The sequence below is a fragment of the Hoplias malabaricus genome, chromosome 9 (assembly GCF_029633855.1).
Source record: "Hoplias malabaricus isolate fHopMal1 chromosome 9, fHopMal1.hap1, whole genome shotgun sequence".
Lineage (NCBI taxonomy): Eukaryota > Metazoa > Chordata > Actinopteri > Characiformes > Erythrinidae > Hoplias > Hoplias malabaricus.
The window spans coordinates 36,471,429-36,488,572 of NC_089808.1; the positions used below are offsets into that span (position 1 = coordinate 36,471,429).

At 43.2% G+C, this 17,144-nt stretch overlaps 1 long non-coding RNA gene across 1 annotated transcript in view; it reads left to right on the forward strand.

Annotated features, from left to right (window-relative positions):
* LOC136707017 (uncharacterized) overlaps positions 1 to 16,885 on the forward strand; it is a 31,448-nt gene extending 14,563 nt beyond the window's left edge. Inside the window, exons 2-4 of the long non-coding RNA XR_010804189.1 lie at positions 12,550 to 12,664; positions 15,838 to 15,933; positions 16,070 to 16,885. This is a non-coding gene — a long non-coding RNA (uncharacterized lncRNA). The remainder of the gene's footprint in view (positions 1 to 12,549; positions 12,665 to 15,837; positions 15,934 to 16,069) is intronic.
* Positions 16,886 to 17,144: the final 259 nt, after the last annotated feature.

The following is a 17,144-nucleotide window of genomic DNA, read 5'->3' on the forward strand; positions in this document are numbered from 1 at the left end:
GTTTGCTGGTCAATCAGGCACAGTGATGCTGTAGTTATTAAACCAGGTATTGGCACTTTTGGCAGTGTGGACAGGTGCCAAGTCCTGCTGGAAAATGAAATCTGCATCTCCATAAAGCTTGTGAGCAGAGAGAAGCATGAATAAAATTTCCTGGTAGACGGCTGCGCTGACTTTGGACTTGATATAACACAGTGGACTAACACCAGCAGATGACACGGCTCCACAAACCATCACTGATTGTGGAAACTTCACACTACACTCAAGCAGCTTGGATTGTGTGCCTCTCCACTCTTCCTCCAGACTCTGGGACCTTGATTCCCAAATGAAATGCACCACTGAGCAACAGTCCAGTCCTTTTTCTCCTTGGCCCAGGTGAGACGCTTCTGGTGTTGTCTCTGGGTCAGGAGTGGCTTGACACAAGGAACGCGACAGTTGTGGCCCATGTCCTGGATACATCTGTGTGTGGTGGCTCTTTAAGCACTGACTCCAGCAGCAGTCCACTCCTTGTCAATCTCACCCAAATTTTCTTAACAGTCCTTTCAAGGCTGAGGTTATTCCTGTTGCTTGGCTGCATTTTTCTACCACACTTTTCCTTCCACTCAACTTCCCATTAATATGCTTGGATACAGCAGGAGGGAGTCAATGACTGCCTTCTGGACATCTGTCAAGTCAGCTGTGTTCCCCATGATTGTGTAGCCTACTGAACCAGACTAAGGGAGTATTTTAAAGGCTTAGGAAAACATTGCAGGTGTTTTGTGTTGATTATTCTTATTTTCTGAGATAATTTTCCGGGATAACGTTTGGGTTTTCATTGGGTAAAAGCCATAATCATCGACATTAAAAGAAATAAACGCTGGAAATAGATCACTCTGTTTGTAATGAATATGCTGTGAATGAGTTTCACTTTTTGACTTCAATTACTGAAATAAATTTGATGATAGTCTCATTTATTGTGATGCACTTGTATTTAAACATAAAACTCTAAAAATGCTCAGGATAGTAGTCTACACAACCATTTTAAAACTTTATTCGAGGACACAAAAGTGAGTAACTACCCACCTCTAACTCTAATACTAACAGGTCCTACCCAGCTGTAAATCATCCCCCAGGGAGGAAGCCAGGCTGTATTTATTTCTTTCTCTCTGTCTTTATTTACTTATTTTGCCACGCAGAACATTGTGCTCCCAATTAGCTGAGCTTTTGGCTCTGCTGTTGCACACTGACATATGGCAATAGTCGTGCATGATCAACTGGAGATGGCCAAGCATGGAAAATAATGAGAGTCGACTGCACACCAGCGTCAGGTCACAGTCAGGGGTTACGCTGTTCACTCCCTCTCTGCCATTTTACAGCTGACAACTGGAGAGTGAATGTTCAGAATCAAATGTAAGTTCAACCATCCTGTATTTCTCCACCGTTTCCTTCCATATGGCTTAGTGTCTTTAAGCCCAGTGCTGATAACCTTTATTAAAAATAAATTGTAAAAGCTTTTTCATTTAAAAATTTTAGATGATCTTATACAATCATAATCCTGTTACTAGTGTAAGCTAATACAGCATTAGCAGCCGTGCCCGAGGACTCTTGTTGGTGTAGCATGTGTGCTCGTCTAAGTGGACCCCTGATGCTCAGGATCAGCTGCATGTGGATATTTGACTATGAATGTGGTTTTATGACTGAATGCCATCAAACTCTTGCAGAAATGTTCCGACATGTAGCTAAATGATGTGAGGCTGTTGCTGCAGCATAGAGGGGCATTTTTTCTCTTAATATAGACAGGTTGGTGGAGTACTGTGTGCTATAATAAGATCATATTTGTCCCTCCACTTATCACTGACGGAGAGAGAGAGAGTTGTCGGCTCATTCAGAGACTCTCCAAGAGGCTGTGTTTAACTAAGCTGTGGTATTTTATCTGATTACTGTTGTTTGACTCACCACACCCCTTGAATTCCTTGGGGTTGTGATGACAGTGAGGACTGGTGTGTTCTCCCTGTTTTAGCATGGGTTTCCTCTTGGTTCCCCAGTTCTAGTCCTTCATCAATGGACACAGGATGCCGTCGGCTGGATATTTTTGGTTGCTGGACTATTCTCAGCACGTCAGTGACCCTGAAACCTTTAAAAACCTCCAGCAGCAGTGCTGTGTCTGATCCATTTGTACCAGCACAACACGTCAGTGTCACTGCAGCGCTGAGAATGATCCACCACCCAAATCATACCTGCTCTGTGGGGTTCCTGAACATTGAAAAACAGTGTGAAATGGGGATAAGAAAGTATGCAGAGAAACAGATGGACTACAGTCTGTAATTGTAGAACTACAAAGAGATCATGTGTGGTCAGTGGAGCTGATAAAAAGACAATGAGTGTAGATACAAGGTAGGTGTTTCTAATCCAGTGATTGTTCAGTGTATATTGCAGTATCTATATGTCCTGAGAATCAGAATCACTAAGCCTTTCCTAACTGATATCCCACTGTGTTTTAAAGTGTAATACCAAACTAAGAACAAATTTAACACAGACACAGTGTTTTAAAGCAATTAGTCAAACAGTTAATAATTAATTTACAGAAGACCTCAGCAAGGCATCTTATAAATATATGTATACCACTTTTTTTTTTTACCCCTGAATATTCTCAACAGTTTACTCATCACCAGTACCACCCTGTTAGCTAGGCCTCCCCCAGTCACACACAGTGCCACTATGCTGGTATTCTTTCACATCAGCTAAGTCACAGCTATGCTGGCTGGTCATATGCATACATTGAGGGCCAACTGTGCTCTCCAGGACTCCTGGCCTCAGATTGCTGAGGCATCACCGGGAAGAGAACCTGTGATTTCCTGATAAGGCCAGTGCTTAGACCGTTGCACCTCTTAGGAGCCGTGACACCACATTTCTAAACTCTGTTTACAAATTATACATTGATATTTACTGAGGCATTATTAATTCCCTCCAAACCGTTAAAGGCTAAGTACCAGCGATATGAAAGTGTCAAACAAATAAATACAGTGGAATTTGAGTTCCTAACTTGTGTTTATTGATAGTCAGAAAACATGTTATTTCTTACTAATTCAAGGAATAAGGTTTAAAAGACCGTTGGTCCCCCCCCACAACAGTGTTCGGAAACTCTAATAGGCGTCTTGCCTGTGACGTAGATGGTATACAACAACTCTAGAAGTTAAACTCAATTTAATGCAAAATGGCGAAAAGGTGTGTTGTTTTTGGCTGCAATCATTCAGTGTACAGTGGGACATCTGTGAACAAATGACCCAAAGATCCCAAAATATCCAGAAAATGGACTAAATTTGTCAACTTTAAACGGGCACTTTGGAAAGGACCCTCCGCTCACTCCGTTATCTGTAGCTCATTTCACTGGCGCTTTTCCAACAATATGGGCATGTAAGGACACCAACGAAAGGTGTTCAAGAGCCTCTGTAACATGGAGGTAAACAGGGTAAGGACACTCACTTCGCCTGTTTTAGTTGGTGTTAGTTAACGTTAGCTTGACTCGCTAAACTCGGTGCTCAGATTATACTCAGCTACGTAGCTGCATTACGGAGGTTTATAGTGTTGGAGGAATTCGAGTTCGACTTCGATCACATTTACAAGAATAACGGTACCTCTACATTTGAGTTTAGCTTATTGCTAGGCTATTGTCATGAATAATGTTGGTTAATTAGCTAGATATCGTCATAAGTCAGTCATAACTGTGTTTTACCGCAGCATTGTTCGGCTGTTGTCCACCAGTGACGTCACGATTGCGTTCAAGAATTTCCGTAGCGAGCTTGGGTTTTTCCGTCAATTTAATAACATTTTCAGTTTTAAAGCAAATTAAGCTGCTATTTTCATTTTAACTCATACTTATATCTGTCAGTAACTACAATAATGTGAAATATTCACGGAGGTCCATTAAGTGGTGCTTAGCCTTTAAAGGTGCTATATACAATTCTGGAGAATGACTGCTTATATTTGAACTTAACAGCAAACAAATACACTCCTTCTTTCAGGGCTCCCTCAGAAGCTCCTTGCACCCCCCAAATGCAGGCATATGGCCCAGGACCAAAAAAAAAAAAGGCAAAATCATCCTCATTCTATCATTGTCTCAAACCGTTTATCCAGTTCAGGGTCACAGTGGGTCACGGAATCACTGGGTGCAAGGTGGGAACACCCTGGAGAGGGTGCCAGTACTTCACAGGGCAACACACACTCACACATTCACTCACACCCTCACACACCCCTGTGGGCAATTTTCAGTCGCCAATCTACCTACCAGCATGTGTTTTTATACCGTGGGAGGAAACCGGAGCTGGAAAATCACGTTAGGAAAAATCTGTTACAGTTGCTGCTGCGAAACAAACCAGTTATGGATTTCTATCACACACTTCAAAAAGGACAAGGCCATACTGACCTATTTCTGTGAAACAGCAAAAAAATGTGAATGTTATGGATCAGGAATAGAGTGACATCCTCATTCCCATTTTTGTGCCTTTCACCATTCATCAACATGTTGCCTGATCTAAGAACATTTTGTTCAGCTTTCGTTCATCAGTTCTTATCCATTTTGGCTGTTGTTTGGCCATCTCTCCTTGACAGTGTGAGCAGTTCAACATGTGACACGTACCACCCCTGCCCCTACCTCTCCCCTGTGCTGCGCAAGAGCAGGAATACCCCATTGTTGATTGGCTGGAATAGTGTTGAGTCTGAGCCACTTTGCATTTCCCATTTACAGAGCCAGGCCTTTGTATGAACACCACACTTTTTTTCCAGTGCACAAACAAACTGGAGAGCTAGCAAACTGTGAGGACATATTCGCTGAGTTTGATATTGGCTTAAAATCTTATACAATGCCTTGAGTTAGTCATTAAAAAGTAGAACTACGAGTGTTGCCATACCATTAATGTCTACCAGTGAAATGTTTCCAAATCTGTGGCCTTTAACAGCAGAGGTATCCCCAGCAGCCCGGTGGATGCTATTGTGAATATCAATGATATGAGCCATCTTTTTTCAGCTTCAATTCCTGTGCCATTGCTGGGTTAACCAATGTTGTTTTCTCGTGCCCTGGTGACACCTTGAGCCCTCATTAATAAATTTCATTTCGAGGATATCAGGAGTTTAGCTTGGGTCACAACAAAGTAGCAATGTAATTAGAAGTATTTTGGTGTATGCAAATTGAACACCGAAGGATTAATTACCAGGTGTGAAGGCTTCGGTGACTCTCAGGGCAATGACTTGTGTCTTTCTGAGCTGTATGAGCTGGAATGGCAAAGTTAGCAGTGACCAGGAAGTGTTATATTAATAATTTAATATCTTTACATGGTCAGCCAGTTATTGGAGTCGTGCCTTGGGTAAAAAGTAAAATAGCTCTAATTGGAATATATGATATCTATTTTCTCCCAGATTTTAGTCACCATTCATTCATTCATTCACCCTGCTCGTTCTTTCCCAATCACACAGCGCCTCAAAGTTGGGAGGACTGAAAGAGCACATGCTTCCTCTGAGAACTGTTTATACTTCCACTTTCCATTCATAACTGCTGCGAACACTACATCGCTGGAACTCAACACTGCCCAGTTCTGAAACATGGAGGGCCATGACTGGGTTGGCTAAGGAGTCTATTTATGATAAGAACAACACTTATTTTACCATTGTTTATCTATCTGTTTATTGATGTGTCTAGTCATCCATCTCTCTGCTCTGTCTACATGTCTATAATGAAATAATATGGCCAAACAAGCAATAGCTCGAATCCTAAAAGTTAAGTTAGGGATTGTCCACTTGGCCACATTTGTATTATAAACACCTCAAGGAGGTCAGTATCCAGCATGCACTCAAAATCCGACAGATCTGACTAAATCAGACTAAAGCTGTTTGATCCCACCCTCTGTACAAAGCTCCACAGCGGGTGCACTGATCTGAATCAGGAATCTTGTTGATTCTGCCCTCAGAACAATCCTTCCTCAGTGCTGTGTATTCCAAACAAGACTGTCCTCAAAAACTCCAGCTGCAGTAAGCAGTAGGCAGTATATTTTACATTCTTTGTCCATATAGCTTATTGTTGCTGTCAAGACAAACCCCTGTATCTCCAAAATGGTATCGCTGAAAAAAAAAGTTAGTGGACCAGGGTTATTTCTGGAGCATTTCTTTTGCTCCATTCACCAAACTTTGAAAAAAGAATAGCAAGGTTTTCAAAGATTACAAGGTTTTCTTTTGACAGAAATGTTATTCTGAATGAGTCTGAGACCTGTGAAAAGATGTTGCTTTGGCCCCCGCCAGTCAGTGTTGTGCTAGCCTCCTGAGACTGTGTTTAAATTGCCTTCCTACATTTACCACACATTCACTGTGGTGGTGGGTAGTGACAAAAATGATGAAGCACAGGCTTGTCTCTGGTTTACAGAATCCAGCCACCCCCTCCTGTGCCAACGGAGCCTGGCATTAAAATAGACTTTGTTTGTGTGTTTTTGGAGCTAGAAACTAATGTCCTTTTCCCAGAGTTAGGCTAATTATTAAACTCTGCAATCTCACATCAAAGGCTTAGACCCATTATTACATTTCACTTCATAACATTTGAGATTAATTTACCACACAATGCATGGCAACAAATCAGAACAGAGTTCGTTTACCACAGAGTTCGTTTGGCCAAAAGTTTGTAAATGTTGCGGATTCTCATCTACCACAATGGATGTAGGTACAAAATTATTATGGTATGTTCTGTGGTACAAACACCACACAAACATATTACAGGGACCATGTCTACTTAAAATATGTTGCATACTGCACATTTAAAAACAGAGGAAACAATGCGTGGCTTGTGCTTGGACCCCGGAATTGCTAACAGCAGTGTTTTACTCACGTTTATAAAAAATTAAGAGACTGTACAAGGACAGCTGTGTCTAAAATGGAGCTGTTTTGCAGAAGGGAATTGACTTTTATGTATTTTCACCTCCTCCGTCTTTCCTTGTTAATTCAGCATGCTTGAGTATACTTGGAAATTAACTTCTCTCTCTTCACTCTTCCAGTACCTTCTGGAGGAAACTTGCTTGTGTCATGAACAGTTAATTAAGGTCACATAACTAACTCATAAAGACAGGATGTTTTTTTCTCTCAAACATTTATCACACAATTGTAGGAAGAAGAAAGGAGCAGTGGTTTAAAGTGTAGTTTTAAATTGTATTTCAAACCGCAGATGTTGAACTCTGTTTAAAGGCGCTTTTAGAGAGTTCAGAGACTCTGGATGTGAATAAACTTTCTGTCTTTGGAAGCTTTTTGTGGTTTCTTTCAGATCTATCTCTGTTTCCTCCCCTGACTTCTTGTGGATTTACTTCCATGGTATTTGCTAGCTTTGTGTGGATTTGTTTCCATGGCACCGCAGCTTGGTGTGGAATTTTCTTAATGGCGCTCTGCAGCTTCATGCCCCCATCTATCGCTGGCATTTTGGCAGCTTCGTGTAGATTTGTTTCCCTGACATTTAGTCACACCTCCTTGACGCTCTTCAACGTTAAAAACTTTACTGAATTTCGAGAGTTGTGAAACAGCATTTCTGAACAAAGGAGCTCCTGACCCTGAATGTGTGATATCCCTCCTCGGTGGGGTACAATAACACCAGCAACACCAGCATGTGTTTTGTTTTGGATGCTAGAATATTAGCAGCAAGGGCAGCTAATATGCTAATCACAACCAAACCTAGCATGTGTTGGGTATTTATCATTGGTAGCCTAATAAACCAGCATGGCTCTGTTGGGTGGCCGTCTAAACCACATCAGACAAGCAGTAATATGTTTAAACCGGCTGAATTTGTCCTCATCTAAGTTTTATTTTCACCAAGAATTAAATTACACTTGTAAAACAGGACTATTACATGATCCGTCCTAATTTTTACTGTATTTAATGTGCGTTAGCGAGTGCTAAGGTAAAAAGCAAGCTTGCTAGCATGTGTAACACTGTACAGACACACTGACAGTTCATTTACACATGATATAGGGGAGGCACGGGGCTGCTGTATGTATTTTCCCTGTATCCTCACCTCTGTCTGTGAGCAGTTTGGTGTGTTCTCACTGTTTGTGTGGGTTTCCTCCCCCAGTCCAAAAAACACGTGATTGAATTGGCTGTGTGATATTGTCCACAAGTGTGACTGAGTGTGTAAGGTAAGTGTCTTCAAAGGCTTCACACTTGATATTGGAAGCTGTGAGTATTTGGTTGCATTTGGCCAAGTACTGATGTTGGAATATTGGTTTTGGATCAGAAACACTACTCCAGCTCAAAGGTGCCAACACTCTAGTGAACACAGTTCCACTGTTGCACCACATGATGCTGGCTTTGGGCACAATGGCTGGTCTTGTGTGTAGTTGCTCTCGAATGTACAGTTCCATTAGTCCATTCTTTTGTAATGAGAATACACAAGCCATGTGTAGGTTTGAAGTCTGCCATTGTTTGGACGTACTGTATTTGTCGGACAAAACCAATGTATTTGCCCCATGCACAAAACAATCTGACCATGACAAGCTTAAATATTTATCATGCTTCAGGAGGGAGGAAGGTGGTGGAAAAGAAAAATCTTTTCTCTCGCTCCAGTGTGCGGTTTCATTTTTGCATTTTTAAAGTAGATCATAAAACACAAACCCCTGCCAGGCACATTTGTTATTCAAAGTGAACCTGGAGGACGTGGTTGGGCATCGGCGTCCTGTGGGTAGCCCTGGAAGGGAAGCAGCTAAATGTTTAATAGGAGCGTGTGTGTGACATCAAAGGCGGAAGGTTGTGTAACGTATGGGCCAATCAGCTGCGATGGTGTGAGAGTTCAAGCTTAAATGGGACTCTGTCTCAGCCTCCGTGGAGTACTGAACTTTTAACGAGACGTGCTCCTATTAGCTCCGCAGGTGGAATTTCAAGCACATCAAGGTACTTCTCCACGGCTTCATTCCACCGCTTCCGGCACGTCCACTTTCCTCCCAAAGCCCTCCATGACTGATAACTGGCTAGCTGCACCTAATGCATTATTAATCTTGATTTGTTTCTGGTTGTCGCCGAGATGGTGGAAGCTACACTTAAGTCCCAGTGCACCAGGATTTGTAACAACATCCCATTTAGCAACTTCTCAGCTTTGTCCAACTTACATAGGCTTACCTATTAATCACTAGCAAAACAAAGTTAAACTTTTCTGAGTAAAATAATGTTTGTGCACCTATATTTGCATCACCTTTATAGCAGTGGGAAGGTGTTATCCAGAGTTACTTCCAGTTGAACCACATCACAGAGGGAGGCATACACTGTGATAGCAATTTTGAGCAAGAACTCACACTGCTATAGAATAGTGTTAGTACTGTATAGCAGGGCTGGAAAACATGGTCATAATGCGGGGCTTGACATTATTCATATCTACACTAAGGGCACACTACAGAAATATTTTGGAAACCACTGCACTATAGTGTAGGCAGCACGGTGGTGCACCAGGTTAGTGTCGCAGTCTTACGGCTCCAGGGTCCTGGGGTTGTGGGTTTCAGCCCCCCTTTGTGTGACTATCTGTGAGGAGTGTGGTGTGTTCTCCCTGTGTCTGTGTGGGTTTCCTCTGGGTGACTGTTTGTAAGGTGTGTGGTGTGTTCTCCCTGTGTCTGTGTGGGTTTCCTCCGGGTGACTGTCTGTGAGGAGTGTGGTGTGTTCTCCCTGTGTCTGCGTGGGTTTCCTCCGGGTGACTGTCTGTGAGGAGTGTGGTGTGTTCTCCCTTTGTCTGCGTGGGTTTCCTCCGGGTGACTGTCTGTGAGGAGTGTGGTGTGTTCTCCCTGTGTCTGTGTGGGTTTCCTCCGGGTGACTGTCTGTAAGGAGTGTGGTGTGTTCTCCCTGTGTCTGCGTGGGTTTCCTCCGGGTGACTGTCTGAGGAGTGTGGTGTGTTCTCCCTTTGTCTGCGTGGGTTTCCTCCGGGTGACTGTCTGTGAGGAGTGTGGTGTGTTCTCCCTGTGTCTGTGTGGGTTTCCTCCGGGTGACTGTCTGTGAGGAGTGTGGTGTGTTCTCCCTGTGTCTGTGTGGGTTTCCTCCGGGTGACTGTCTGTGAGGAGTGTGGTGTGTTCTCCCTTTGTCTGCGTGGGTTTCCTCCGGGTGACTGTCTGTGAGGAGTGTGGTGTGTTCTCCCTGTGTCTGTGTGGGTTTCCTCCGGGTGACTGTCTGTAAGGAGTGTGGTGTGTTCTCTCTGTGTCTGCGTGGGTTTCCTCCGGGTGACTGTCTGTGAGGAGTGTGGTGTGTTCTCCCTGTGTCTGTGTGGGTTTCCTCCGGGTGACTGTCTGTGAAGAGTGTGGTGAAAAGTCATTGTTCACAGTAAGGTTGGACAATGCACAACAAACACAATGTTAACTATATACATGTGAACATTTAATAATATTTGCACTTAGTTATGCCAATGAAATAAAAAAATAAAAAGTAAAAAGAAAATGTTTGGAATCTTTTATTCTTCTGTAACCTTATTACTTCTGGTGCAGGTGTAAACATAGATTGGTATAAAAATAATATAATTAAACTAAATTAATTAATTAAATGGACAGTACACAAACAAACTAGCAGCAATTAAAAAACATGCAAATAAGAATAAGTACAAAACAGTCTGTTATAAATATAGATGAGAACAAGTCAACAGAGCATATTGTGCGTTAGTGTGGATATGTTTGTAGATATGGTTGTGTGTGTGTATAACGTGCATGTGCAGCAGATTCAGTATCATGTTTTAATCAGCTGGACGTGAAAGTTGTCCTTGTTTGCTGGGATGTGAGGAGGGTCCTTGATGGCTGGGGTGATTTATTTATTTTTTTATCCTTAATATACATTCTAGAGGCAAGCGGCTAAATATACACATATTTTGTCCTTGTTGCAGGGCTTCTATTAAAACACAATGTGAAAACATAATATTCTCATAATGTTGACCAGATTTTGATATTAATTTTAACTGAACGCTCCCATTCAGATCTGGCTGTGGACGACCAGTGGGTGCTTGCCATAGCTGTAGAAGCCCAGCACCTTGAGGCTAGGCCACAACCTTTCTACTCTGGATCAGAGAAGCTCAGTAATCAATAAACTAATGTCTGGAGCTGTTTCACACAGCCTACAAATGAGTTAAATCTGGTTTAATGTTTCCTAATCCCCATTTATGCCAAGACATCATTAGGTTTGGATGCCTGTCAGAGGATGCCTCTGTACATTGGCATTTGTTACACCAGTGCTGTTGATATAATGGGCTACTACTTTATTCCAGCCCATGATGGATCAGGGTTCTGGGATTGGATTTGTCTTCTGCCTTGTGGTCTCGAACTGCAATTTTTCAGTGGTCTATTCACTCATGTAGTTTGGTTCCCCTGGTCCAGGTGAAAGCAGAAAATGGTCTGTTGTTGTACTTCATTCCTGCTTCTCTTAGTGTTTACACTGATCTCAGGTCCCAACCAAAAGGCAGAAAGAACAGTTAGATGGAGGGAAAAAATACAACTGTTTGGACAGATTTTATGATGTGCGCTTGGCAGCAATAACTGGGATGATATTCACTGAACCCCTCTGTTCACACTGAGCCTGTGGGTTGTATGTTTGTCTTGTTGTTAACTGTGTGCTATCCTGAGGCTTTAATATGTGAGATGGGGTAAGATCACTAACATTAACAATTCTTGTTTTTGATTCTGTCAATGGGTGCCAGTGAACAGAGAAACATTCGATTTGATTATATTCCATCTCCCCTCCCAACGTACTCCATCTATCCATTATCTGTAAGCGCTTATCCAGTTCAGGGTCACGGTGGGTCCAGAGCCTACCTGGAATCATTGGGCACAAGGCGGGAATACACCCTGGAGGGGGCGCCAGTCCTTCACAGGGCAACACTCACACATTCACTCACACCTACGGTCACTTTTGAGTCGCCAATCCACCTACCAACGTGTGTTTTTGGACTGTGGGAGAAAACCGGAGCACCCGGAGGAAACCCACGCAGACACAGGGAGAACACACCACACTCCTCACAGACAGTCACCTGGAGCAGGAATAGAACCCACAACCTCCAGGTCCCTGGAGCTGTGTGACTGTGACACTACCTGCTGCGCCACCGTGCCGTGCTAGAGTAACCAGTAAAAGGTTATGAACAGGTAGGTTTGGGGCCTGGTGTTCGTACTTCCCAACTGTAGGCAGCAGCTTAGGTTATGCTCCAGCGATTCCCTTCATTGAGTTTTCCACTGCATGGTACCTACTCTACTTGACGTTTTGGTCCCTGGTACCTGGATTATTTTCCACTACAACAGCTCCCCCATTCCGGATGTAGCTGGTGGCAGCACAAAACTCCCATCACTGAAAAATGAGAACACGCGAATACACAATGAGTAAACAACACATTTGTAATTTGCGTGTTGTCATTTTTTGGGATTGACCACATCTCCGTGCATCAGATCAGTGCAGTTTTCCATTCTTTGTGGCGCCTCTCCAAACGTCTGTGCCATAATTTTACAAGCTGCTATTGTGAGTCGGATAAAAACCTCTCTATTGTAGCATGGAGATTTTACAATCTGCTAGTTTAAATCTAAGGGTATCTGGCTTTTTTCCCCCCCTCAGATCATTGCTGGCTGAGCCTTGGCCAAAAAATGGCATCTGGAAGCGACAGTGGAGAGAGACCTGAGCGTTTTAAAGCAAGAAAAACGAGGAGGATATTGCTCTTTCTGCTTCATAGGTGGGTAACAATGACTTCTTTTTGCTTTTACAGATTTCTTAAGGTGGAGCTGACTCTAAATCGGGAAGTTGCTAATTGTCTGAAAGTAAACACAGACTGAAAGTGCTACAAAACTAAACAAAAGAGTTTCTGTGGTGATTTAAACAGTGAATAATGTCACTTATAAGTTGTTGGGTTTTTTTTTTATTCAAACATATGGTTCCACCTTAAAAAGCGCATCACAATGAACACAAACAGATTTTGAGGTGGAGGTGAGGGAGGGGGCTAGTTATCCAGAATCATCTCCGTTGCCTTGAAGGTGTAATCCAGCAATAAAGGAAGCCTTGTGCATCTTTAATATAGTGATAGACCAGACCTTCTCTTACTAGTGGCAAAACTCTAACCTACAGCCTTGAGTGTCTCACTGCTTTAATAAATAATGCAACATGGAGTTAACATATGCAAGGAGCTATCAGGGGTGTTATTGTGTGCGTGAAGCCCTCAGTAGGACTGCTACAGCACTGGCAGGGAGAGGATGTTACAGAAACCGAGCTGAAATGGTGGTGAGGGCCAGTAGCGGACACCAGGCGAGTGGCACTGCCCGTGGCCTCACACCTCCGCTCCTGCACCTGTAATTGAACCTTGCTGAGAGGAACTGCTCTGAAAATAAACCATGAGAACAGGGAGGTGACTGGATCTGGTGTGGAGCCGCTCGCCTGTCCGTCACTCGTCAAAGCTCCAAAGGTGATAAAAGACTTTGAGTGTGAGGTGTGCGTAAGTGTGAAATGCCAGCACTCAGCTGTGACCGCTCTCAGACGGGAGCTAGATGTTATAAGTCATGCAGAACATCAATACTGATGTCTCAAGTTTTTTACTCTTTATTTCAGCCAATCAGCTCTAATCATCCGTTACATCTTTGTGGAAGAAGTCACAGTTAAAATTAGCAGTAACAAAAAGCTTATGAATTATTGTTTCTACACTCCTTGTCCTTTTAATCAGCTTCACTGATCACTGACTGTAGTCCATCTGAAACACTGCACAACTTGGTACAGTGAGTGGATCAGACACAGCAGTGCTGCTGGAGTTTCCACTCACTGTCCAGTTTGGGTCGGTCATCCTCTAGCACTTCATCAGTGGATACAGGGTGTTTTTGGTTGTTAAAACTCCAGTAGCACTGCTGTGTCTGATCCACTCGTACCAGCACAACAGGCACTAACACCATCACCACCACCATCAGTGTAACTGCAGCACTGAGAATAATCCCCCATTAGAATAATACCTGCTCTGTGGGGGTCTATGGGGAAAGAGGGCTCACTCTCCAAGTGTAATCGTGCGATCAAGGGTGGTCTAACCAACACACACAAAAAAAAAACATCATGTACATGAGTCAAACTTGAGCAGACGGAGTAACGCAGTGGTTCAGCTGTTTTTCTTTCATCGTGGGTGATCTTAAACTAATCCGTTTCCAGGCAGAGCGCGTCTTTTTGAAGATGAGTGCGTTCTGTTACACCCCTCGCGCAGAGCCGTCCTCCTGAGACAGTCATTTAGAGGACTGCCTTCAAATACCATCTTCATCCATTCTGGAATCAGGACAGCGAAATAAATTAATAATGCCCATAACTAATAGACACCATTACTTAGTCATTACGTGGAATACAAAATAGGCTCTCAAAGGGTTTAAAATAGATACCGGCTTATATTTGGAAAATGTATTCTCCTACGTCACGACTCATTTCTGCGGCGTGTTAGGCAATTTCTGGAGAAGACTTTTTGTTCCCGCTGTAAGAACTTCTTCAGAAGCTCATCCTCCGCCACTTCTCCTGTCCCTCCACAACCTCCTCCACCTTCCGATGCATATTTATTTATACAGCTTTCTATTGTTTTCTAGCAAAGCGTTGGTGAGGCAGAAATGAAAGAGCAGGCAGTTCAAAATGAAACCGCAGACAAAGTAACTCCGGGAGAGATGAGAGAGAGGTGGATAGAGGCACTGGGCCGGTGTAATGCAGCCAAGTGAAGACCTCTGGGGAGGGGTCACATTGTGTGAGTCATCCCCTCAGATGCCCCCACGCCTGGTGCCTTCCATTTATATCTAGTGCATTATCTGTGGTCCAGCTGGTTTCCGCTTTACTTTCCACTACCTAGAAGTTTAGCTTCAAAGAAGCAACTTCAAACAAGAGAGAACTCTTCTGCATTTCACGTGTTGAAACTTTAGGTTTTAACGGCTTTAAGCAACACACATTTAAGGTAGTATAGCTTAAAATTACAGCTTCTGTGTCTTTGTGATGCTCCACTGACTTGTAACAGGGAGACTAGAGCGTCTGTCGTTGCTAATCTGGGCTCAGCACTGCAGAACCTGCACTATGTAACTCCTCCTTGATTTCAGGACAGTCTTCTGCACATAATATAACTTCAAGTGTGAACTTAGATGGACTTCTGGTCTTACAGATTGTTTTCAGTGTGTGGCACTAACACGGTTTTATAACCCTGCCCTCGTGCTAATAAAAATAACACTGGACCTTACTGGCCAGGAAGTGTAGTAGAGGAAAGGTCAGACGGGTGATGTTTACTCAGTCTCTGGGACTCTTCTCCATCTCAGCCCAGAAGAATTTAAAATCTATTGCCTCAGGGTTGGCTAATATTTAAGGATTCTGGAATATTTAAAGAATATCTGGGCCGGACCGCTCTTGTAGTGGGTGGTTTACCTGTTTGTGTAGACCGTAGACGTTTGGGAAGGATTGGCTGAGCTTTCACGAGAGATGCTCTGAGCTGAGGGTGGATAAATAGTCTGAACTCAGTGACCATCTCAGACTTCAATCACATGATTATGTTTTCAAAGATGACACTGAGACAGGCAGCACGTTTTCCATTACACTGACTCTATAATGGTATAACCAGCGTTGTCTAATATGTGGACATTGACCAAGTGCTCACTTACATCCTCACACTGCAGTGGGGTGACCACAGTCCATCAGAGGCACCACACACTCACATTCATTCACACACTCTCACCTGTGGAAAATGTGGCAAAGCTAAGCCAGCCACCAAAGTGTGTTTTTAGACAAACTGTTCACAGACAAACTGTGTAGAGGGTTCAGTAATGGTGTTATTTCTTTGTGTATTTTTTAACGTCTAAGAGTCTACAAGTACAAGATACATATTTTTGAAAAGATACATTCTTTTCCCTGTGTTTACAGGGTAAATAATCTGATCATGGTGACCCAGCACCTGAGAGGGTGTAGATTCTTGGAGGATATTATGATTTATCACAACTGTTCATCTTGTCTGAAAAGGTGAGGCTGAGTCTCAGTTGTCTCCCTACACCCTACGTAGTATACAGTGTACAGTATACTAACCTAGTGTGTTTTATAATGACTTAAAAAACCATTGATATTCATTCATTATCTGTAACCGATTATCCATGTTCAGGGTCGCGGTGGGTCCAGAATCTACCTGGAATCATTGGGCATAAGGCGGGAATACACCCTGGAGGGGGCGCCAGTCCTTCACAGGGCAACACACACATTCACTCACACACTCACACCTACGGACACTTTTGAGTCGCCAATCCACCTACCAACATGTGTTTTTGGACTGTGGATGCACCCGGAGGAAACCCACACAGACAGAGGGAGAACACACCACACTCGTCACAGACAGTCACACGGAGTGGGAATCGAACCCACAACCTCCAGGTCCCTGAAGCTGTGTGACTGCGACACTACCTGCTGCACCACCGTGCCGCCCCAGGTATATCATTCATGTCTTCCTGATGAATTAGCCTCAGCTCACCAATACAGTATCACTAACCTGCCGAGGAAACTACCCAGACCCCTAATCTACTGAATAAACTACTCCAGATAAACTTGCTTCTGCCCAAGAGAGTCTTTATCTAGCTCGGTGAGTTCAGTCAAGCTGCAACTATCTCAAATTTCCACATGTTCCCTTTGTAGTGCACCGTAAGAGGTAATCAGCCATCATGCATTATACTTCTAATATAACACACACCAATATTGAACCACGGTTGCATGACTTAATTTTAAACATTTTGTGCTCGGTTCTAAACCCACAGTCATGACTTGCATGTAATGTTAGTGCACTATGTAGGGAATGGGGAATGATTTGAGATGCCCTGAATGTGCAGCTAAAAACAAAAGCTCCTCACGAATGCTAAGGACCATTACCGTAACTGAATGTTATTTTGTATTCGTGTTGGATTAAACAGTCTTTAGTGCTGGCCACTGCCCTCAGTCTCCACCAAGCCCCTCTACTCACTGACACAGTTGGACAGAACCAGGGTCTTTTCACCAATGTGACGGGTCAACGTTCCTTACATATCAGATGTGGCCATAGACTTGAGCACCCTGTCTATGTTCTGGGTCTAACATTTGTTTTTCTTTATATACATGGGAATAATTGAAAGCTTTATCAGCAACATTTATGCAACTCTTTAATTGATCTTGCATAATTCTTCATAAAGCCAGATGAGAACGTCCAGGCATGC